Source organism: Hylobates moloch, unplaced genomic scaffold (assembly GCF_009828535.3).
Source record: "Hylobates moloch isolate HMO894 unplaced genomic scaffold, HMol_V3 SCAFFOLD_17, whole genome shotgun sequence".
Classification (NCBI taxonomy): Eukaryota; Metazoa; Chordata; class Mammalia; order Primates; family Hylobatidae; genus Hylobates; species Hylobates moloch.
In genome coordinates, this window is record NW_026652292.1 from 44452413 (window position 1) to 44478273 (window position 25861).

At 35.0% G+C, this 25861-nt stretch overlaps 1 protein-coding gene across 1 annotated transcript in view; it reads left to right on the top strand.

Moving 5' to 3' along the window:
• The window catches only part of GABRA4 (gamma-aminobutyric acid type A receptor subunit alpha4), a 77204-nt gene that overhangs the window by 32686 nt on the left and 18657 nt on the right, over positions 1-25861 (top strand). The gene's annotated exons all lie outside the window — the stretch shown is intronic.

The following is a 25861-nucleotide window of genomic DNA, read 5'->3' on the forward strand; positions in this document are numbered from 1 at the left end:
TTGCCTCTTAGTTTATTTTCACTGTGTCTTATTTAATAATAAATTTTTCTTACTGCAATAAGATTTCCTTTGCAAACAGCTTTGGCCATAATTCATACCTTTAGATATGTAATATTATTATAATTATTTGCTAAATATTCTATAATTATGTTGCTACTTTTATCTGTGAACTAAGAATTATTTGGAGATAATATTAATATTTTCAAATGGGATTTTTGAAAACTTCATTGTTAATTTTTAGTAGTATTGCATATGTTCAGAAATATTACCTATACAGATTTGAATGTTACAGATATTTTTACTGTGCCCTGAGCTATGCTAAAAACTTATGAATGTTTGAAGCCAAATTGAAAAAAGTTAATTTTTAATTATTAAAACAATTTTACTTAAAATATGATTTCAGCTGTTTAACATATAACCTTTTATTATCTTGATTTTTCAAATACCAAGAAGTATTCGAAAAATTCTCCCACTGATATTATGAGATCATGTTAATTTTTTTGCATTTTATTTTTATTTTATACATTTTAATGCTATGATATTCAACATGTAAAGACACATAACTGCTTTATTTCTATATCATTCCAGGCATCTAATAACAAAATAAACATTGTTTATTCCAATGTAATGTTTTTTCCTTAAATTCTATTTGGTCTGATTTTAGTACTTTTAATTTTTATATTTCTTAATATTAATTTTGCTATTATGTTTTTATCACCAAGATTTTCCTTATTCTTTCTTTCTTCACGTATTTTGGAAGTTACTACATATTTGTATATCACTAGTACTTAACTTTAAGTTTTAAAACAATGTATTTCAATTTGTGATTTTCTAATAATGTTGAAATTATAAAATATACTGACTGTCTCATGTAGCTACTAACACTCCTCAATGCCAGGATTGCTGTAGGTCCAAGTATTCCAGTTTTGGAGACACAAACACACACACACACACACACACACACACACACACACATATATATATAATTTTTGTGTTATAGTGAGTTGATATAGTTTTATTTTCATTTTTTTTTTTTTTGCAAAGTGATGAGACTCATTGTACTAGTGCTATCATGGAATATTCTAAACACTTCAAAGTACTACTTAATCAGAATAAAACCATTCTGCTGAATTTCCAAAGATGGGAAGAGAATTAATAATCTTCCATAGGCTCCCTGAAACATACTTCCCGACTACAGCAATTGCCATTACAGTAAATGGTTGGTTGAGCTCATTCCATTGGCTAAGTTCATTCTGATTTAGTAACTCCTTTTTCAGCATGATCCACATGCTGTGTGCAAATGGCACATCCAAGGTCAAGAAGATCAAATTTGGTTGTGAAGGACATAGGATTATACCATTTAAGCATTGGGAAAGACTTTAAAATAAATATAGTCAAAGTATGCATTATATGCTTCATATCCTCTGCAATGTGTGACTATGTATGTGTAATGACTTAGATCTCCACAGTGGCTTACTTGAAGACTACCTGTGGTCTAAAGACAGTGATTAATGGGTTGGCCCACCCATCCTCCTGATTCTAGATCCCTGCCAGAGTGCAGCTGGTTTTACAGTATCACTTGTCATCGAATGCCTTCAGTATCAAGTACAACTTTAAAGATTAAGAACATATCAAAATTAAAGGACAGAGAAAGAGAAATAAGAGGAAAGAAATCAAGAAGGAAAAAGTATGTTAAGAGCAAAATGTTACAACGTATAACTAGAAAGAAATATTTATTCTAAGAATTATAAGTTTTGAATTTCAGTAGAGATTTCAATCAGGAAGCTGAAATTTGCTTATTCAAATATGTGTTCCAACTTGTAAAGCTATTTACTTATTCAAATGATACTGCCTTTGCTTAAAATGTGTTTGAACTCCTCACTTTGAATTGTCTTTAGAGTCTACACGACATTTGGTATTTCAGTAGACCTTTGGGTAACTCACTGGTAGTTTGATTCACTGTCACTATATGTGACCTATGGACTGTTGTTGATAACCTGGCACAGGCTTATGGTGATCATTTCGGTTCTTTGGGAATTGGAATAGTTCATAGAATATTCATGAAGCAAGGAGAAAAGGCCAATTGGTGGAATCTAAAAGCATCTATGGGTAGCTTGAGTATGTCTTTGGGCAGCTCAGAAGGCAAACCAGGTGTTCTGTTTCTGCTCATTATTACCTTGACGCTGCATTTGTTCCTCTTCTTATTTGAGTTGAGTCTCATTCTTGTGGTTCTTTCCTTTCACATTCTTAACTATTTCTTAGAGTACCAACTCTGTCATGGATGCAGGTGATTTGGATTAATAGAATGAAAAATAAACAACTATAGAACAAAAAATACAGCTTTCTTAATGAAATGTTAAGAATGTTAATGAAGTGATTTTTAAAAATCACTTCAATCGTATATTCTTTAGTTCTTGTCCAGCCACAAATTATGCATTAATATGTGCACACTGTATCTTATGAAACAAATCACTGATATAATGAGATGGCTAACATTAATTGTGTCAGGTACTATATAATGTGCTTTACGTGTATTACTCAATTTCAAGCTCACAATAACTATTTTACAGATGAAGAAACTGAGGTTTGCAGTTGTTAGGTAATATATTCAATATAACACAGATAGAAAATGGTAAACCTAATATTGAAATTAATTTGGCTCTGTCTGAATGCAGAGCTCTTTTTCTTAAACACAATTCTATGGCATTTAATATTTAATATCTCTATTAAGAATAGACATTAAATTGTATGTATTTTATATATATAAATGCATACATATACATACGATGCATGTATATATGAATACAGAAGATAATAAGCCCAACATAGAATCTTTTTGTTCATATTTCTATGAATAATTAATAGCTTAACATTCTGAATGCTTTCTATGTATCAGTAATAAAAACTTTTACATTTAGTCTATAATTGAATTCTAACAACTTATAAAATATGTTCTATTTTTATCCATGTTTTTACCATTGAGTAAATTATTAGTTAAAGATCAAATAATCTTCCCAAGGTCGCCTATCTAGTAAGTGGCAGGGCTGAGACAGAAATCCTCATGCTTTTAAGATTTCAAGACTTAATGACTCATTGGATATATTGAGTGAGGGAAATTGAGGCTGAGATAGATGGTGGTGGCATCAATCACTAGGATAGGGAAGAGAGATGAAGCACATTTAATGAAGAGGCAAATTAATTCAAGTTTAGATAAGTGGAGATTTCCATAGCAGGACAACTTGTCCTTTCCCACAATAATGACTTTTTTCAAAGTTCAAGTGCAAAATTCTCTACTGTATGCATTTCCTTTTTGATCTACCTAATTTCTATTTCTCTTTATTTCCATTTCACCATAACCATAACTAGTCTTCCCGGACTTTTCAATTTTAAAGTCCATAGATTCTTACAATTCTATTTGCAAAATTAAAGAGCTATTTTCTCTGCTTATAATCTTTAAGAAAAAGATTATGTAAAAAATGTATAAATAATAATTCAAGTACTCTTATGATAATTTTTTCTGTATTTATCCTTCAAAGTCAAACTGTAGCCTTATTTTCTTTTGGGGGCTCATTCTGACTGAGCTCTAGGATCTCGAGGATATGGCCGTGAGTATTCAGATCCTTAAAGTGGGGGTAATAATACAATCCACTAGAAAAGCTTATAATAAGGATTAAGTTATGTCATTCCATAAAGTACCCAGTACAGTGCTTAGTGCCCAGTAAATAGTATCTGTGATTATTACTTTTTATTTCTTTAGGCATCTTAAATAAAGTATGCATGAACTCATTTATCACTTTATAATATTCTGTGGCATTTTGCTTGTTTCCTATGTGATCGCTGTACTTATTTAGCGATATGGCGAGCTCATTAATAAAATGAATATGGCTTCATACAGCACACTTATTTTCCCATACAGCACATAGCATAATGCTTAACAATTACAGTTGTTTATTGGTTGGTTATGAACCAACTATAGGAATCTGACAATAGGAAATGTGATACTTTTAAAAAGCAATATATTTTTCCCCAGTTTTCAAAAAATGAGTCTTTGATGGCAATTTTTTAATCCTGAAATAAATGTCAGCATAAGGCAGATGTTAAGTAGTGAGCCGCAGCAGGCTTTCTGTGACCATTTAGGACAGCAAATACTCATTCTTAGTGTTCTGAGTCACATTTTCAGCAGTTGGACTTGGCTAATGGGCAGCAATAGAGAACTGAGGACACTCTGGGGGAAGAAAAGCAAAACAAAGAGCCTCGGCAGATCTACGCAAACAGCTGTGCAGTGTGAGGAAAGAGTAGTTGGCTCTCATAATACACAAGCTTCATTCCATTCCTAAAGGGTATATAAACTAGGTCAGTTTCAGATTTTCACTTCAATCATTCTCAAAATTCCTCTTAAAAATGCTGTTCTTTAAATTCTATAAATAGTTTAAGCTAACATTCAACAAACCTTATTTTATTCATTTGTCCTTATTTCTTTCATTTTTAAACTTTGTTTTTGGCAGTTTGAAAAGGGACGTGAGGCAGTACCGACAATTCATCTGACATTTAGGTGTGTCTATGACAGGAGTTTAGTGACGTTCTTTAAATTGTATATAAATCAGTACCTCCCCAAACTCATACCTGTTTTAAGTACAGAATGTTCTGTAATTAGTAATGCTCTTTAGGCAATGAGTGATTGTTTACTGCACAATTACTAAATTGTATGTTTTAAGTGTCCAATATATTAGAACTATGTTTCATTTCCAGCCATTTTTTTATGTTAGTTTGGTTATTTTTCACATGTAGAGAAATGATATGCTAAGCATTAGAACAGATCTCAGCTACTCAGATAGCAAGTGTTTACCAGGCAACTATTATGAAGTCACCCTGCAAAGCACTGAGGATTCAAAGACAAAACCCAGGAACTTAGCCTTATAAGAGAGACAGGCTATTAATCTTGTTAGTGGCCGTATTTACTATATAAAAGTATGGTCTGAGTATTAGTTTTAGAATTCAAGTATGTTTATAGTAGAGTGAACTTACTGTCAAATTTTTTTTATTATACTTTAAGTTTTAGGGTACATGTGCACAATGTGCAGGTTTGTTACATATGTATCCATGTGCCATTTTGGTGTGCTGCACCCACTAACTCGTCATTTAGCATTAGGTATATCTCCTAATGCTGTCCCTCCCCTCTCCCTCGACCCCACAACAGTCCCCAGAGTGTGATGTTCCCCTTCCTGTGTCCATGTGTTCTCATTGTTCAATTCCCACCTATGAGTGAGAACATGCAGTGTTTGGTTTTTTGTCCTTGCGATAGTTTACTGAGAATGATGTTTTCCAGTTTCATCCATGTCCCTACAAAGGACATGAACTCATCATTTTTATGGCTGCATAGTATTCCATGGTGTATATGTGCCACATTTTCTTAATCCAGTCTATCGTTGTTGGACACTTGGGTTGGTTCCAAGTCTTTGCTATTGTGAATAGTGCCGCAATAAACATACGTGTGCATGTGTCTTTATAGAAGCATGATTTATAGTCCTTTGGATATATACCCAGTAATGGGATGGCTGGGTCAAATGGTATTTCTAGTTCTAGATCCCTGAGGAGTCGCCACACTGACTTCCACGTGGTTGAACTAGTTTACAGTCCCACCAACAGTATAAAAGTGTTCCTATTTCTCCACATCCTCTCCAGCACCTGTCGTTTCCTGACTTTTTAATGATCGCCATTCTAACTGGTGTGAGATGGTATCTCATTGTGGTTTTGATTTGCATTTCTCTGATGGCCAGTGATGATGAGCATTTTTTTATGTGTTTTTTGGCTGCATAAATGTCTTCTTTTGAGAAGTGTCTGTTCATGTCCTTTGCCCACTTTTTAATGGGGTTGTTTATTTTTTTTCTTGTAAATTTGTTTAAGTTCATTGTAGATTCTGGATATTAGCCCTTTGTCAGATGAGTAAGTTGTGAAAATTTTCTCCCATTCTGTAGGTTGCCTGTTCACTCTGATGGTAGTTTCTTTTGCTGTGCAGAAGCTCTTTAGTTTAATTAGATCCCATTTGTCAATTTTAGCTTTTGTTGCCATTGCTTTTGGTGTTTTAGACATGAAGTCCTTGCTCATGCCTATGTCCTGAATGGTATTGCCTAGGTTTTCTTCTAGGGTTTTTATGGTTTTAGGTCTAACATGTAAGTCTTTAATCCATCTTGAATTAATTTTGTATAAGGTGTAAGGAAGGGATCCAGTTTCACCTTTCTACATATGGCTAGCCAGTTTTCCCAGCACCATTTATTAAATAGGGAATCCTTATCCCATTGCTTGTTTTTGTCAGGTTTGTTGAAGATCAGATAGTTGCAGACGTGTGGCATTATTTCTGAGGGCTCTATTCTGTTCCATTGATCTATGTCTCTGTTTTGGTACCAGTAGCATGCTCTTTTGGTTACTGTAGCCTTGTAGTATAATTTGAAGTCAGGTAGCAGGATGCCTCCAGCTTTGTTCTTTTGGCTTAGGATTGACTTGGCGATGTGGGCTCTTTTTTGGTTCCGTATGAACTTTAAAGTAGTTTTTTCCAATTCTGTGAAGACAGTCATTGATAGCTTGATGGGGATGGCATTGAATCTATAAATTACCTTGGGCAGTATGGCCATTTTCACGATATTGATTCTTCCAACCCATGAGCATGGAATGTTCTTCCATTTGTTTGTATCCTCTTTTATTTCATTGAGCAATGGTTTGTAGTTCTCCAAATTTTTACTGCCACCTTAAACCTGTCTCCTGAAATACAGACCTTTATATTCAGTTATATACTGGGAACCTGTTATATTTATGATAGCTATATCAAGTGTCAGTATGTTGGGAATACTGTGCTCCTTCCTTCATAGATATGAAGGTCGTAGGGAGGATAGTCATTCAACAATTAATTTAAAATAAATAGTGACAAAAAATGCTGTGAAGTAGAGGTAGAAGGGGTAATAATATATTGTAGCAGAGTTGAGCTTCAAATTACTCTTTGAAATGTGAAAAAGTAACAAATTAAGTATTACCATTCGAAATGGCAAAGAGAAGAAGCAATCAATTTTAGCAGTTTATTGAACCAATATTTTGCATATTTTGGTAATTATTGGCAATAATGTCACATGGAAAGAAAAATGCCAACATTCGCATCAAAATTGAAGATTTAGGTTCTTTCCTTTTCCGTAAGAGGAAATGCCATAAATTTAGTGCTGCATTAAGAAGGCTATATATATTAACTGGTGATCAAGGAGGCAGGAAGGCAACACAGTATAATATGGTAGGGTGTGTATGTGTGTTATGTGGTATAAATATAGATGAAAAGATGAATAGTATATTTGTTCATTTATTTTCATGTGTTCTGTGTTTATAAATAGCATGGCAAATGAAGAAGCTGTGAAATGTATTTAGCATAGAATTTAGAGAGCAGCATGTCATCATCATCATCATCATTTATTGAGTACCTACTATGTGCTACATACTGTGCTAGTTGCTTTACATGAATTATCTCTAATCTTTGTAACAAACTCTGCCATCTGTTGTTATGTTGTTATACACATAATTTTATGGTTGAGCAAACTGAGCCTTGGCATTTTGGTAAGTTGCCTAGATCATATGTGTAGTAAATGGTAGACTTGGATTTGAGCCCTGCCTGTTTGGCATCAGAAAGCTGGATGGTTTCAGATTCATGGTGCTGCCTCTCACCTAGAAATAACTGCAGGCAGGCATTAAGGGATTTCGTCTCTACTCTCAGTTCTCCAGTGTAGTGTAGCTTTAATCACACAACCTAATACTTAGGTTTCCATTTCTCCATCTGTTAAATGATGAAGTTAGGCAAGATTATATCTAAATTCACATCTAATTAAAAATGTCTGTATTAGTACAAACTCATCCATTCTTTGTAGCTAATGCAAGTTTGCTCTGCACTCTTATTTATTTATTTATTTTTGGATAGAGTTTCACTATTGTTGCCCAGGCTGGAGTGCAATGGCACAATCTTGGCTCATTGCAACCTCCGCCTCCTGGATTCAAGTGATTCTCCTGCCTCAGCCTCCTGACTAGCCGGGATTACAGGCGCCTGCCACAACGCTCAACTAATTTTTTTGTATTTTTAGTAAAGACGGGTTTTCACAATTTGGCCAGGCTGGTCTCGAACTCCTGAACTCAGGTGACCCACCAGCCTCGGCCTCCCAAAGTGCTGGGATTACAGGAATGAGCCACTGTGCCCGGTCGCTTTGCACTTTTTAACAAGTGCTTACTTTGCTACAAATGATGTATGAAGAGCTGATTAGAGGAAGGATGGTTCTTTGTGGGGTCACCGAGTCAGATCAAATTAAATATTCAGATTATTTTATGCTCACTTCTATAGCAGAAATCTACATTGCTCCAGCAGCAATAAAAACATCAATTATACTGTGCTTATTACTTGCTGGAGAATATTTTAAGCATTTCATATATATTCATATAGCCTTCACAGCAATACTTTTTACAGATGAGAAAATTGAGGTACAGAAATGTCTAAGTGATTTGCCCAGAATTACACAGCTGTTAAGTAACAGAGACCAGATTTAAACTTGGGGGTCTAGATCCAAAGTGTAGGTTCACAACCACTACAGACTGTTGTCCCTCAGTTATAACTCATCACAACCACTGCTGAGCTCTGCTGTGTCCCTGGCCCCATACTTACTCCCCAACTATCCACAATTTTTCTGAAGATTGTCTTAATGTTTACATTGTTAGAAGTGTAAGCCATACTTTGAAACTCTATCCCATTTATATACAAGCCATATCCCTTAGTCAGTGGTTTGGTTTACATAGAAAGCAGTCAGAGAAAATTAATCACATTTTTTAGATCATCTACTTTTCGTAAAATACATGTGGATTTTGTCACCTCTAAAAATCACCAATTAATTTTGCACAGTTATTTCAACAAATTGTAGATTAACTAATCCATAGTTTTCCCAAAATGTTATGACATTTTAAACATTTAGAAAACTTTAGAATATATTACCATTATTTTTTATTTGAAATAATCTATTTTATGTGCATCAACATATTCAATTAACAATACTTATTTACAACATATGTTGTTTTAAACGTGGGAAGTTTAAAGAGGTAGTTTTTGCCCTGAAATACTACATCAGGAGACAGAGTATAGTGATATAAATGAGACAGAGTATAGTGATATAAATAATCCAGAGGAACAGACACTGTATTTGGACCAAGGGACACTACAAAGAAGCTTGCTGGGCTTTAGGGGGTGGGGGATGGTGGCAGAACTCAGACTGGTGGTGAGGTGTATTTTATTGATCATCAGCAGGTAAAGGAGAGTAGCAAGGATAAGCCAGCTCATTATTATGAATATCATGAGTTGGTTTGTAATGTTTATGGCCTAGCTTAAGAATCATTCTAGAATTGCTGTATAATTTATAAACAATTACCATATTATTGGAATTGTTATTATTGGAATTGTTATTACCTCTCCATTTACTCCATCACTTCCCCAGCACATCTGGCACATATTTCCTAACACATAGCCAGGTGCTCAAGAAATGCTTACTGATTGATTTCATTCCTCATAGAACTGAGATACAGACATGGTTGCTGGTGATAGCAATATATGAAAAAACTACACATTTCCATTGGTGAAATTTTGTTATTAAAAGGTTTTTTCTGGTACTTCAATATTTTATTTATTTTATAATCTTTTTTTTCCATTTATATCGCAATGTGAGTGGGCCAGCACTTCTTTTTAGAATGGAAAAAAATCAGCTTCAAAAATATACAACTGCTTTAAACAACTTTCCTCAACATTTAGTTATATTTTCCACCAAGTTCTTATCCCTAAGCTACTGAGTAAGATTATTCATTCCTTCTGGTGTGTTCGACTAAGCTGCCAATTTTCCCTTTTGCTATTTTGAGGAGCTAATTTTCCCACAACATAATATACATCACTAAATCTCCAGCTTTTTGCTCAGCCTCAGATGATTTAGAAGTTTCAAGAAACATCAGTTTGGGTATGACTTATTTTATTTCACTTAAATGAATTAGAGGATATTATGTATGAAAAATGTCTTTGGAAAAAGAAAATTTTTATGTATTTTGATCAATTTTGCAACAGTTTTAGAAAGAGGACACTTTTCACTCAGATTGTATAGCATGGCATGCTTTTCTTAATATTTTCTGGTATTTCAGATGTTACAGGATTTTTTTAGCTTCCTAGATTCTTTACTTGACTAATACATCATGGACTTTTCCCGACTGTCTTTTGCTGCCATGATTAATACTCTTGAATCTTTAACTTCTTAGTTATTCTGTAAGACTATATTCCTTCTCCCTCAGTCTATACCTCCTGAACTTTGAGTTAAATTTTTATAACTCTGATATCTTCATATTGATGACCAGGATGGAGATTTCTTTATACTCTCTAGTCTCACGAATCCCAAACAATGTAGGCCACTAAAGTTTTCTTCTCTCTCAGACTCTCTGTCTCTCTTTTGAGGGTGGCTAAAACAAGCTTTTAAAAAATAAATACTTTGAATTGCTTTTTGTTGGCTAATTGCAAACAGTTTTAGGCTTCCTAGTGAGAGAGAAGGCCATTCTTAGGGGATTCACAGAAGCAGTAGTCAGGGGGGCACTCTGTTTTTGCTTCCCTAAAAAGTTTTTCTAAGTCCAGTAAGTTTAATGTGGATATCAAGATACTTCTTGAAAATTATATAGATACACACACACACACATATATACACATACATATACACACATATATATACACACACATATATATAACAATTTTCCTAGTATTTTATTATATATATTAATACTAGGAAAAGGGAAGAGCTATAGAGGAAGAAGAAGCCCCACCATTTAGCACATCTGCACTTTCTCTTTGTCTAGATCCCTGGCACTTGGGGATTGGGATTGACATCTCCAAAGAGAATTTGGCAAAGAGTGGCAAGGACTCTGTGTATTCAAAAAGCGGAAAGTCAACTCTTTAAATACAAAGTGGGAATATTACTATCTCCAGTGTAACAAGCTATGAGGACATATGGGTTTAGTTTATTGGGCAGATTTATTTGAAAAGTGTTTTGAAGAGTATGAACTTGAAGACCAATATTTAGTACAGGGCCTGGCACCCAATATTTGTTGATTGAGTCAATGAATGACTGTATGAATACAATGTAGTCTCTGTAAAATATTAATTATAAATACATGGTATATATTCAATAATACATAAAAATATTATTAATATTAACTGATTAGATAACATAATAACAGTAAAGAGCCCCACAAACCCATTCAACATTGTTAATTAGCTTTTTGAGGCTCACATATAGGTTTTGGATAACTGAAGGAAATCTGTGTAACTCTTCTCTTAACCACAAACAACCTAATTTCTTTGGAACTCACCCATATGAAGCAAGTGCTATTCCTGTATTCCACTGGCTTTTCCTCTGAGCCTTAGTTTTATTATGCGGGTTGTCTCTGTCTCCCAGTGCAGATAGGTATGAGATAGAAAGTAAGAGTCATGCTCAACTCTGCTGGTCAGAGATACCTGGGGCACCAGTATAGGTTTTCTGGCTGTGAGTGAAGGAAGGAATCTAATACTTGCCTGTTCTAATAATAATCAGATACTCTTCTGAGGGCTAGCTTGGCTGGAAGAGCTCTGATAAGGGTATCTTGCTTGGAAGGAGTAAAAACGAGATTTTCTTGGAGCTTGAAGCTTCTTGCTTCCCTGGAGAGTAAGCAAGAGCTGGACAAGCGTATAGTTATTTATTTATTTATTTATTTATTTATTTATTTATTTATTTATTTATTTATTTTTTATTTATTTATTTATTTATTTATTTATTTATTTATTTATTTATTTTCTTAGAGAATATCATTAGCTTAAAAAAATGTGGGAGGGCAATGATAAGTGGAAGCCTGGGTTAGGCACTTAACTTTCACATGCTGCTCCTTCCATGAAGAAATGAGCCTGAGATTTGTTTTGAGAAAAGCCAGATTTTATTAGGTTGAGCCATTAGAAAATACCATTTTGCTAGAAAAAAAAGGCTTTTAAAGAGGTGGAAAATGGTCTTTTGAAGTAAAGATGAGGCCTAGCTCTGACATAAAATTGCCTTATTAGTTGTCTCTTTTTAACAGCAAAAGAGGTAATTAATAAGAATTTGTCATGAATGATGATAGTGATTTGCATTTTTAAATTTGTTAGCTTATTTGTTTTGAAGACAGAGATTTAGGTTGAGCTGAGAGTATCAAAACCTTGGAGCTGTACTCTGTGTGCCTGGGCCTAATGGGGGCACATCCTCTCTGGGCATCCTAATGGTCTCAGTAGGATTGTTTTGTTAGTTTATTTGCTTTGTTTTATTTTGACTTGAAGCAGTTTATGCTTGTATAGATTCTGAGCTTCAACAGGCGCTCTCTCTTGTGCTTAGCTCACTATCACTGCTTCTGCAAGCAAGAAACCCACTTTGCTAAAGCCTTAGCTGATCCCAAAAAATGTTAACATGCCTTCTGCCTAATGTTTGCCAACGGGCTGATCTAAAAATGGCACCAAGGAGGTTACCTATTATCCATAGAACAAGAATACATTTTGGGACTGAAATAGATCATGGTCAGTGGGGACCTGGTCTGCTGACAGAAAGTTATTTTAGCATCCCCAAGCAATTCATAAAAATAGAATGAGATTTTTATATGGTGCATCCTATTTGTTTTTGGTTAATTAAAAAAAATGAATCCTTGAGTAGCTTTCAATACCTAATTTCTTTTTCTTTATACTTATTTTCCCACAGTGTTTCTTATGAATTGCATTCATATTTCAAAATTCAATAAATCATTCATTTTTGCACATTTGCAATAGGTAATATCCCTTGCATCACAGTCAAATCTATTTTATCAAATTCATTACTACGAATGTTTCAAAGAAGCATATCAACATATTATTGAGATAAAATATGGAAAAGTTTAAAACATTTTTTCAATGAAACATACAGATTTTTTTCCAATGTGATCTTCAAATTCCTAGCAAATGATTTTTTTTTCCAATTAATCTACAATGGATACTTTGATTTTGTCCTTATTTGCCTGCAGTTTCTGGAGTTTATGACTATTGTCCTTGTGGCCTACCCAGGTTAGCATTTGTTCTGGACAAAAAATGTCCTTGCTTGACCAATAGATTTGGTAATCACCCTAACAAGGGAACAAATGTAAAAGATGGTCTTCTAGCAGTGAACATTTGCTAAAGTATTTAATCTAAATGTTTCCAAATAGTAATCTAGATATATATGACTGTAATAGACGTACTATAATGGGCTTAAAGGTTAGTAGTACAATCAAAAAAGGATTTTAGAATACCATAAGAATGTGTGATAATTTTTGACTGCAGTTAACTTACTGTCCAGTCACTTTGTAGCCAGTAAGTGCACCTAGCTACTCACAGTTTTAGAACTCATAGCACTATGCAGTTTCTAAGCTTCAAAGAACATAAAATTGAGGGGTAAGAAGGATCTCAAGTCTTTATTACACTACAACGTCTGTGCAAGGTTTAGGCCAATTGTTCTATGATGTAAGACGGTTAAATACTGTCTTTAAATACTGCTGCTTTACTCTCAGAGATTTTGTTACCAGACTATAGTCCTCATTTAGGAAAAAAAACATATGGAAAGGAGTAAAATTTGGGGCTGAAGCACGTAGGATAAAATCGCAAATATGAAGGTGAGAAGTGAAATCCTGAATAAGATGTCCTTTATTCCACCTGCTGGGATCTAGCATGTGCATTACCTAAGTGCTTCCATTTTTAGGTCTATTTTGTAAAGCAGTCATCAAAGATACCTTAATGTTTAATCATATTTGTTGGCCTGAATGAAAATACATGCTGGACTTTTACTGGGGAGAGACAGTATGAATCCAAGTGTTACATTCGGGGTAGAACCCTGCTGTTGTTTGAGGTAATGGTAATCTGCTTGATAGACCGAATTTAGTACTGTGCAGTGCAGCCTAATTCATTACAGAATTGTTCATCTCAGAAATAGCTACATGAAATAAAATATTATATATGTTTATTTCAGGCCAATCTGCCAGCATAGTAGAGTGAGCACAATCATCTACTCTCAGCAATGCAAGCAATGAGACGTAATTTGCTTCTGTTTTACTAGCTCACCATAATATTCTTCCCTAGTTTGAATGCTCCCCACAATCAGATTACTGTGTTTCCTCCAAGATATTTCTTTGTCATTAATATCCTCTTTTCTGGCAGAGGGTCTCTTTATTTATGATAAAGTTTAATAGGTTTCCAAAGGATAAACAAATATGATTATTTTCAGGGTAACACGCAGATTGGATGTTCAGTGGAGGACTTATGACTTTTTCAGATCACCTGGAGGGGATTCAAGGTCTAGGTCTACCAGGTTCACTATTAGAATAATTTTAGGGTGCTGTGAAAATAAAGACATTAGCCAAAAGCCTCTTGATATATTGACAGTAGTTGATAAAGTAAAATAAAAAGAATGCAGCCCAAAGTGGGGTATGTAAAATGATGCAGTAATTTATTTGGTGCTGCTATTTCCAATATACTGTAAGGCATTCTGGCTGACAGCCCCAGCCTCAGCTGCCAGGCCTGGGAGTGAGGACATCTTCCAGGTGATTCCAACCCAGCCCTTCTGATTGAAACCACATGACAGACTCTGAGTGAATGCTGCTTACCTGAGTCCAGCCAGCCTCCAAACCCTTGAGAGAGAAAATTAAAATGATTGCTGTTGCTTTAAGCCACTATGTTTAGGGGAGATTTATTATGCAGCACAAGATTAACTGGGAAACACATGCTTTTAAGTCAGATACAACCAAGTTCAAATAATGACTCTGCCTCTTGCTAGTGGGATGATGTCAGCCAAGATCTTGAATTTTTCTTATTCTGTTTGTTCATCTTACAGATGTCTAATCTTGAATGCTGCAGGTGCTCAATAAATATGTTTCTCTTTTTTCCTTCCTGTTTAACTTCCTTCCTTCCTTTTTTGCGCCCTTTCTTCGTTCTATCCTTCTTTCTCCCCTTTGCTTCCTTCCTGCTTTCCTCCTCTTCCTTCCCCTATAAATTTAACTAAGTGCAGCTGCTTTTGTGGTAGGCCATTTTAAACTGGAATATGTTAGTGCCAGGTGTGGATTTAATTGGACCTTTACTTAGAACGCAGGCAGACAGAATTCAGGATGCATTTATTTTTTTCAGTGAAAACTGCTGAATCACTGGTTCCAAAATCGGCATAAAATATGCCCAGACCTTCCACAGACGGCGTGTGTGATGTGATCAAGTGCCTTGGGGGAATGGGGTAAACAAATTTTTAAAAAAGGAATATTTCCATCAGTTCACAGTGAACATTATCAGAATTCAGTTCAGGCAAAGAATATCTTAAAAAGCTAGATAAAGGAAATGAAGGCATGAGCAACATGTTATTTGTAGGAATGACATACATTATCTCCTTGGCAACTGCAGGGTGGCATGCAATTTGGCAATCTATGTTGTGTCATCTTGGATGCCTGGAAGTCACTGTTTCCTATGGAAACAAAGGAAAGAACAACATGAGAAAAAGAGTTCTGATTTTAGTATTCTGGAAAAGTATTTTAAAACCAAGAGACCAGCAGGCTTCCACGGCATAACTAGAACTCAAAATGGCAGTAAATTTTTATTTATTAATTCCACAATGCTTTAGAACATGAATTAGATCCAATTATTTTTGGATCTGCTGCACTTTTATTCTTGCTTTGTGTTCAAAAGATGACTTAAGAAATTTGTGTGGAACTTTCAATGCACCAGTGCTTAGTCTTTCATAAACATCAGATTCTCAACTTATGCACATTTATTTATCTATTCATTCAACAGATATTTGTTAAGAGACTAATTTGTGCCAGGCATTGTACTAGGTATCGAGGCTGTATAGACTCCTTATGTCTTATAATCATCCTTTCCTATCTGCAGAATGTTGTGGCATTTTTTTATTTGAAGTGAATCAATAATTTAGCAAGCACTGACTTAGCCCCTCAGTGGAGTCCCTATTATATTGGGAACTAAGAGTTAGCAGAAATGAACCATAGGGCTACACAATATTTGATGGGACACAAAACAATTCTCATAATGCTCTTTCTTTGGTTAGTCATTTGGGAAACCTTTCTTGGGTGTAGAAAAGTGCTGTTTTTATCAACAGCCTCCAAGTAAATGGCTCCAAAATATTTATAATAGTGACTCACGCTCTATATAATTTCATTTGATAGGTCATTTGACAGAAATTGAATGTCTTAAATGAAGGAAATGAAGGTTGCAATATAGCTGGCTAGAATCTATCAGTTTCCACTTTGATGAAATTCAAAGAAGTATCAACATTATAAAATGCTACAAATGCAGCCTAAAGGGTTGCAGTGAGACTGACGGCAGGAGAATGATATGGCCAGTTACATGAGATTAAAGCATCACGTCAGTCTTGCCAGGATCACCAGTGGCCTATAGAGATTTTTTTTTTTTTTTTCAAAATAGTGCTGGAGATAAGAACTTGAGGTTTTATTGTGAAACAGAAATTTGGGTTCAACAGTCAGCTCTTCCCAAGGACAATGTTACCTCTCATTGATTTGTTTACTGTCTTTAAAGCATTGCTTTGACTGCTTATTCTTCATCTATTTTCCAGTCTCTTCCTAGAAAAAGGTGAGGCATTTATTTACATTCCTGGAGACTATTAAGGAATGACTTTGAGGCAGATTGCTAGTATCTACCAAAGTCTCCACAAAAAGCCTGTAGGCTACTTTTTCAAATAGTGATTTAAGGTGTTCTTTTAGCTCAGAAGAGTGGAAGCTATATGCCTGATTTTATAATTCCAGTATTAAAATTAACAACCAGATTTCACTTCCTGAATTTTCCTCCTATAGGGTCTTATTTTACTATGTCCTCTCTAAGAGCAGTATTTCAGTTTAGAATTTTCTTGGGTTTGTGGAGATATTCATGGAAGATTTAAATAGCATTGCAGCTGTACAGAAAAGCTGTTCTAGTGTGTGCTTTAAAAATCAGCTTTTCAATAAACGATAGCTTTAGAACTATGATTGAGAGGAAAAAACCAGTCCTTGTTAAACAAGCTATCACAGCCACTGGCTACATGTTCCAAGCAGTTTGAAGAACAGGCTCATATTTCTTATCCCTTTGCTCCAGGAGAGGCAGGTTGGTGCCCATGGACCTCATGCCTTTCCTGTGTAGCCTCAAAAGGGCAAGAGGAAGGTGCAGGTTGATATAGGAGTTGACCCTTTCCAACTCAGTAGCAGTCACTCAGGCATACTTTTCAACAGGCAGATATATGAGACAGGAGAGGAAAAGCATTTCATTCTGGTTATCAGTTAATATTCCAGGACTGACTCATTAAACAGTCCATTAACTACTATAGTGACCCAGGAAGTATAATCTGGGTAGAATAAAAGACTGTCATCTAGTTTTCAAGTGGATTTAAATGCGCTACTTTTGACTTTACAGCTCTGCCAACTACTTACTTCCTAAACACATTGTGTGAAACTTATTTCTCCTGTTTTGAGCGTACAAGACAGAATGATTTTGTTGCTGATTTATTTTAATACTGTTTACTCATCATTTATTTTTCATCGAATTCATTTGACTTACTTTCATTGAATACTTTCCAGTGTTTGGTACTGTGCTAGTTGGTAGGGAAAGGAAAACAGTAAGACACTGTCGAGGCCCTTAAAGAAACTCACAGTCTGGAGGGTCACTCACACAAGCGTGCTAAATGCTAGGCTAGGAAAAAGCATTAGGATGCGGTGTGAAGATGCAATGGTCCTGATTTGAGTTTATATGGTGTAAGATTTGATGAGGGTGGTGGGGTGTCAGATTAAACCTTTCAAAGGAAGCAATATTTAGATACGATCTTGGAAATTATAAACGGGAGGTAAAGAAGATGGAGGAGAGAAGGCAGTGAGAAGAGAATGTGCAAAGAACCAGAAGCTAGGGAAAATGGCTCACATTTCTAGAACTAAACTAAGACATGCTGGCTAGAGTCCAGGTGTTTTAATTTGGGTTTCTCTCAGAGCAGACTCTGTTGCAAGGATGTGTGCAAGCAATTTATTTTTAAGGTGTTCTCAAGAAGCACTGTGAGGCAAGTGAGAAGGAAAAGAAGAAAAGCCAATCAAGTGTCATTAATGAGCGGGTTTACCACTGTGTGCTCATCGTGCTTGAGACCTTCCCAAAATATGTGGGGGACAAGCCTTAGAACTGCGCCACTGGGTGACAAAGAAGTTGGAGTACTTAACAATTCCTGTCTTTTGTTGATTAGGTTCACTTAGCCGTGTTTTTTACATTGAAATTGTATATACTTAAGGTGTGCAGCATCATGTTTTGACATACATGTACATGGTGAACTGATTACTACAGCCAAGCTAATTAACATGCCTATCTCTTAACATAGATACTTTTTTGTGTGTGGTGAGAATATTTAACTTTTACTTTCGTAGCAAATTTCTAGTATACCATACAGTATGATTAACCATAGTCCCGATACTGTACACTTGATCTCTAGAATTTACTCATGTTACATAACTGAAATATTGTACCCTTTAAACAACACCTCCTCATTCCCCCCAGCCCACACCACCACTAATATCCACCATTCTACTGAGAAATTAGTTAATGGGTACAATGTACGTTATTTGGGTGATGGATACCCCAAAAGCCCTGACTTGACTACTACACAATCTATGCATGTAACAAAATTGCACATGTATCCCATAACTGCATACACATTAAAATATATAAATAAATATATAATGTTTATAAAGATTCTGTAGGCAGAGTGTCCCTCAGGCAAAGAAAGGCAGTAAGTTACCAGCCTATGTGGAGTAACCTCCTGGGTAAACCAAGTGAATATGGACCAGACGCTGATAGCCTTTTCTAATGCCAGGGTACCTGAGATGGCTGAGAGGATGGTTTGGGGAAAGGAAGGGGATGATGAGGCTGGACTGGGAGGCAGGGCAATCATATAGAATGCTATGCCATATAATTTTTTCCCCTGAAAACAATCAGGTGCCACTGAAAAAGTTTAAATAAGAAATTGACATGATCACATTTATAGTGTGTAAATATTTTAATGAAGAGTAGAGAGAGAAAAGGTGCATAGGATGTTAAGTTTCAAAATGTTAATAGGCTGTTCAATGGCTAGGTGAAAAATGTTGAATGTCTTTGCAAGGGCTGTGGAGAAGAAGAGACAGATTAGAAAAATATTGAGAAAAACTGAAAAGAAAAGAGAATAAGGCAGAAGGAAGCAGAAACAGCTGAAGTTTTGTGGCTTGAAAGCTAGCTGGATAGTGTGCTAATCTCTGAGATCTAAACTACAGCAGGAGAGATATTTGTTTGGACAAATATATCGAGTTTATTAGATATGAATAAATTCATACCTCTATTAGACTTTGAATATGGGCAAGAATGTAAGTTCCCTAAGAATAAGAACTTTGGGCTGGTCTCTACTCTCCTATTACCAGAGCCAAGAACAGTGCCTGGCACTCAATAATATCTGAAGAATTGAGTGAATAAATGGGTAGATAGATGAATAAATAAATTAAAAGTTTGGTATGCCTCTAGGATATCTAAATGATGTCTTGCTGGCTATATGTGTCCAGATGTTAGAAAAAATTGGGGGGAGAAAACATTGATTTTATGATATTGATATAAATATTGTATTCAAAGCAACTGAACAGGCCCATTCACCTGAAGATTAAGAAAACTGTGATAACTGAGAGCTAAACCCTATAGAAAAATAACAGAATTAGGTAGGGAAAGAGCATCCCACATTGGAGACTCATAAAGGCAAATGGAACATTGCTAGGATGTAGAATTATGGGAAGAATTGAAAGAAACAAAGAATTCATTAACAGTGTTACATGCTACTGAGACAGTATGTAAGACATACATTTTTTTTTTCTCTGAGACAGAGTCTCACTCTGTCGCCCGGGCTGGAGTGCAATGGTGCAATCTCAGCTCACAGCAAACTCCCACTCCTGGGTTCAAGCAATTCTTGTGCGTCAGCCTCCCGAGTAGCTGGGATTACAGGTGTGCACCACCATGTCTGGCTAATTTTTGTATATATTTTTTAATAGAGATGGGGTTTCACCGTGTTGGCTAGACTGGTAAGACATGGATTTTTAAAAGTGCTAATTATAGTGATCCACAAATAATTTCAAAGGAAAGATGGGAGAATAATCAAATAACAATGAGTTGAAAAGTGAGTGACAGATGAAGAAGTGGAAACCATAATTGTAGACTATTTTTCCCCAGACTTGTAGTGGTAGATAATAGCTGCTGGAAGAGCTCACAGATTTGAGGAGTCTCATGAGCGGATGTTCCATAAAGAAAAGAATTTTGTACTATTTTTCTATACTTGTATCACCAGAACCAAGAAGAATGCCTGGAACATAAATAGGTACTCAATAAATATTTGTTGAATAATGGGATGAGTAACTAGATGGCTGGATGAATCAACAAATTAAAAGTATGTTATGCCGTTAAGACATCTGAATGATGTCCTACTGGATATATGAGTTTGCTTATTTATAACCCAAAATAAATTTTAGCATGGTATATTTTGAGTAAGTGCAAATATTTTTAAGTTGTTAATATTAAGTAGAATAATATCCACAGGATTCTTGATTTTATGCCTCTCTTGAAGCAGTCACCACCCTCAGAGGAAACCTTTTAAGCCTTTTAAACCTTGGAGCTCTTAATCATCTCTTTACAATTGGCAGATCTGGGCAAGATGGTAAGAGTTTTAGTTAGTTCTTAGTGTTGCTCCAAGAATGCTAATTATGTCCACCTAGGAAAAGTAAATAAAATGAATTTTGAACGTGGCACAAAATATAGGCTCTCATACTTTTCCAACATTTACCGAAGTGAAAGTTACAGTATTATCATTTAGTTCAGTTGAAAAAATACAAATATCTGAGTATAGAAATAATGGACAATTCTACAGTAATATCTTACCTGACAGGGGCCATCTACAGATCTGAGTTAGAATATTATATGATAACAATAGAATAAAAACATTTAACAAATATTGATCATTTACTATGTGCTAGGGCAATGTGTTAAGCACTTTATGGAAATTACCACACCACTAACTCTAAGTAGTAGTTATTGTTATTATCCTCACTGTACTCGGGAGAAACCTTAAGCACAGGAAGGCTAAATAAGTTACCCAAGGTTATAAAGCTAGTGTCTAGCAAAGTCCAAAACTTGAATCTATCTGATTTCAGAACCTATGGTTCTGACTTTGTTTTTTTTAAGTACTAACATAAGAATGATAATGAATGATAATGATAGTTGATAGTTTTGGGTTTTAAGATTTGTTTTATACAAGTTGGTAGAGAGCACATTTCCTTTACTGCCTACTAGATATCTGGGTCTTCTAGTTTCTGGCCTGCCTGGCTGAAGTGGTTATATTGGCAGTATACATTAATGTGCTGATGAGCCATTTGCCATAAATTGCAACTCAGCTACTGGTTCAATTCATGCTAAATTTGCAATCTGCCTTTACTGAAGTGCAAAATTGGCTTTCTTGTCATAAAGTGGTAGAACATGCAAAATAGTCTAATACCTTATTTTCTAGCTCAAGTAAGATTAGCTAGACTCAGAGAAAGTTAAAAAAAGTTTCACTTTGGATGAACAGCTGTTTCAGCTTGAGAGCCTTGTTAAACGTTGAATGTGTTTTGATAATGCCCATTGGAAACCATAAGCTGACAGCTTAGAGCTTACTCTTCAGGACAAGTTAAATTATTTTTGGAAAACAGCCAAATGGCTTCAGCAATTTTTTGGGGGGTGTTAAGAGTGGGGGGTGTCTATTTAACAATGTAAGTGCTACCAATCGGTGTCACAGTAGAACTTGAGTTTGTTCTGCTGACTTATTGTGCTGTTTTACTATAGATGGAGTAGATTTGCAATGAATCGTGTTAATAGGCTAATTCACCATATGCTTTATGACCAATTGACTCTACTTCCATTTGTAAAGACTAAGGGGGAGAGGACTGATTTAAAAAATACAAAAACTGACACAATATGTGACTTAATGAATCTTCTTCTGCTATATATACATGTGTACACACAGTTTCTTTATACATAATTTGGCAAGTGTGTTAATGAACTTTATTAACTTTAATTATTTGTAGAAAATTTTGAGAATGATTGAAGAATCATTCTCGAATCAGAAACAAGAGATAGAGCTCATGTTGATACCTTCTCTGGGCTACAAATGGAGCTGAAATTTCAGTGTCCTATGTACCAAAGGAAAAATGTTTCAATCAGTTTTACCATATATCTTGAATAGTAAATTTTTAAATAGCTTTTTAAAGTGCTATATCCAAATTTCAGGGATAGTTTGTGGAAGAAAGATAGGGAATAGATTTCCTCTTGTAGAAGAACATCATAAAAATATTTTTATCACATAGAAGATGCAGATTTTGAGTAGCGTTGATTCATTTTTAAAATAACTCACAGGGAAAGTGTCTTCAATTAAAAATACAACTTTGCTCAGCTAGATTGCACTTGTTAAGATAAAGTTTTCTGTAGAATAAATTAACTAAATGTAAGCCTATTTATAAATGTTTATTTATGCCTGAATATGGAGGGTATTTGTGATACAAAGTATTATCTGTAAGCACTTCATGACAGTCAAACACCAAAGTATAAAGAATATTATGAATGGGAGTAAGAACAATCAGTAAGAACCTAGAACAATTTTCACATGCACTGGGAAGGAAGGATTGTCTAATCAGGAGAAAATTTTTTGCGAGATACAAAAAAAGTTAGTACAGTACTTAGCTTATAATGGAAACTATGTAAACGTAAGTCAAATCCAAACTGTTTACAAGGTTCACTTTGCGGTTTTCCTGGACAAATTTCAGATAAACTTTTTTCTGTTTTTAAAAAAATCTCATAAGCATGTATTTTTAATTCCATGAGTATATATATTTGCTATTGCAGGTGGCCTCTTGAAGTGGTTAAGAGTATGTATTTGGATTCAAATCATGAATAGCACATTTTAATTGTATCATGTTGGGAGAGACAGGTGCTCAACTTTTTAGGTTTCAGTGCCCTCATTAGGAAAATGAAAACATTAGTACTATCTCATGGGTTGTTATAGGAACTATGTGAGGTTATTTGTGAAAGCCCTTTGGGTAGTGCCTGGCCCATATTAAGGGCTCAATACATTGTAGAAATCCTGATGAAATATTCAGGATTTCTGTCTGGAAATTGATATTATCAGATATTAATTATGTTAGAGTAGAATGTATTATAAAATTGTTCACTTTAAAAGAAAAAGTAAGAAGAGAAAGGGAAGAATTTAGAATATCGTCAAGAAACCTCAAATTTCTATTGACGAGGAAGAGTATTGGTCTTCCTTATCCTTATACCACTGAGAGAAATCTTTGAAAAATTGTTTCTAGTACCAACAGGCATCTTCTTCCCTCACCCCATAAGGGAATGCGGAGCTCTTTTGCCTATTTAAAACTTACTTGTTGCTAATATCTCAGCTTAAGTATTACTTCCACAAAGAGGTTTTCCCTCCAGGCTGGAAAATACATTTCCCTCCCAGGCTGGGTAATGTATTCCCTAGTACCTCTAATTTTTCTTTATACCATTTGCTGTTTATTATTTTTTTTTGTGATTCTTGAGATAAATTGCAAGGAGTGTATTATTTTTCACCCCGTGCTCCCAGTGCCCAGCAAAATAACTTGAAACAGTTGAATGAATGAATGAATGAGTTGAATCAGTGTCTTTAATAAGACCTTATTACTTATGTCATTAATTGTGGATAGTCTATTGCCCACTTGACCTGGGTAATAAACTCCAACAAGAGATGAAACATGGAACTTGAACTATTTTTCCCTAAAAATAGATCTAGTACAGTTATTATAAATGTTTACATTCAGTAGGCAAACATTGTCTGGAATTCCAAAGAAATTAGAATTGGAATTGGAATTGGAAATTAGAAGTCCAAATTCAGCAAGGTTCTTGGCTCATCAAAGACTTCCTCACCTTGCATAGCTATGATTTTACAGAGGGACTTGGCTTATAATTCCTGAGCTATGGAATATTTTCTCCCCAGCAAAAGTATACTGAAAATCTCACCTTGATAAATGATTGTTTTTAAGACAGTGCCCCTGTTGCCTTTGCTGATGTAGATAAAATTGTAATTCAGACTACTTGCTATGCCAGCCTTCTATAGGGTTGGCATGGACTTGAATCTTTCTGGATGGCTATTCATCATAGCATAATTTCATTATGATCAAGTCATATCAAGTCTATATTAAGAATAAAGCATTGTGCAAATATTGTCTGAGTTTGAATGTAATTTTCTGAATATATTGAAGCTGAATAAAATAATTCCCATCGGATAATGTGGATGCTTTAAAGGTGAATTTACTTGGTCATCTAATTCAGCATTCTTTTGCAATGTTTGATGAGATCTCTCTCTATATATATTAACTCCACTTTCAAGGATTAAAAATATTCTTAATATAAAGTGTGAAAAAGAAAAGTTATAAATTATATTGTTAATTACATTTTTCAATATTTAAACAAATGCATGCTTTGAAATCCAGAACACATGTACACTTGCACACATACACACAGAAACATACTTATTCACATTATGAGTGAGTCATAATCACTCACTGTCTGAGTGAAAATATTCAGGGAGGTGAAGATATTCAGGGAAAAATATTTGGTTGTTGAAGAAGCAGCTCAAGTTATGTCTAAACTCTGAGGTTAAATAAAAGCTCCACTTAACCGAACTCCCCTGATTTGGGTTAAGAGGTGCTGAAAATAACTCAAGAGTTACCTGGAGGAATCTTATCTAGGCAATTTTGACCAAATTAGGAAGAGGATGTAGATGCCACCTAGTGGGTGTGAAAGTATTTTCTCTCATCAACCACAAGTAAAAATATTAAAGAAGAAATTAATGCTTAATTCTTGTCAAAAGTATTTTAGCTTTTCTGCAAGTTTTATTTTTAATCTTGGCTCTATCTAGAATTTTGGGGTTATCAGAAAAGTATACCCACTCAGTAGAGAAGGCACAACAGAAGAGACTAGATACAAATAAAATACCTGAAAGAAGAGAGAGTGATATGTTGGGGTGGTTTTTTTCCTATAAAAAAGATTAGAAATTTTGGAAGTCTGTGTGTCTTGAATTTAATTTTACTGACATTAGATTATTCTTTTAGTTTGCTCAGGTTGCCATAACAAAATACCACAGACTGGCTAGCTTAAACAACAGAGATTTATTTCTCACAGTTCCGGAGGCTAGAAAGTCTAAGATAAAGGTTCCAACAGGGTTTGGTTTCTCGTGAGAATTCCTGTCTTGATGTGCAGATAGTTGTTTTCTTACTGTGTCCACACATGATGTGGAAAGGTGGGGGTGGTGAGAAGACAGAGAGAAACCTGGTATTTCTTTTTCTTTTATGAGGGCACCAGTTCCATGGGACAGGGCTCCACATTTGTGACTTCACTGAACCTTAACCACCTCCTTAAAGGTCTTGTCTCCAATATAGTCACGTGGAGAGTTCACTTTTCAACATATGAATTTGGGAGAACACATTCCAGTCCACAGTAATGATTAAAACCTCTTAATATTTGCATTTTTGACCTTTGACATTTGTTGCATTCTGCCATCCCTAGTCTGGTGGGCTACACTTCCCCATTTCCCACTTACAATTTATATGTTGAAGAAAGTCCTTTTGACTACTATAATTGAAATAACAGATAAAGGGAAAAAAGTGACGCTATAGTGCCAGACCAATAGATTCACGGATACAATTCTTTTAAATATTCCAATACGTTTAGAAAGAGGGCCAG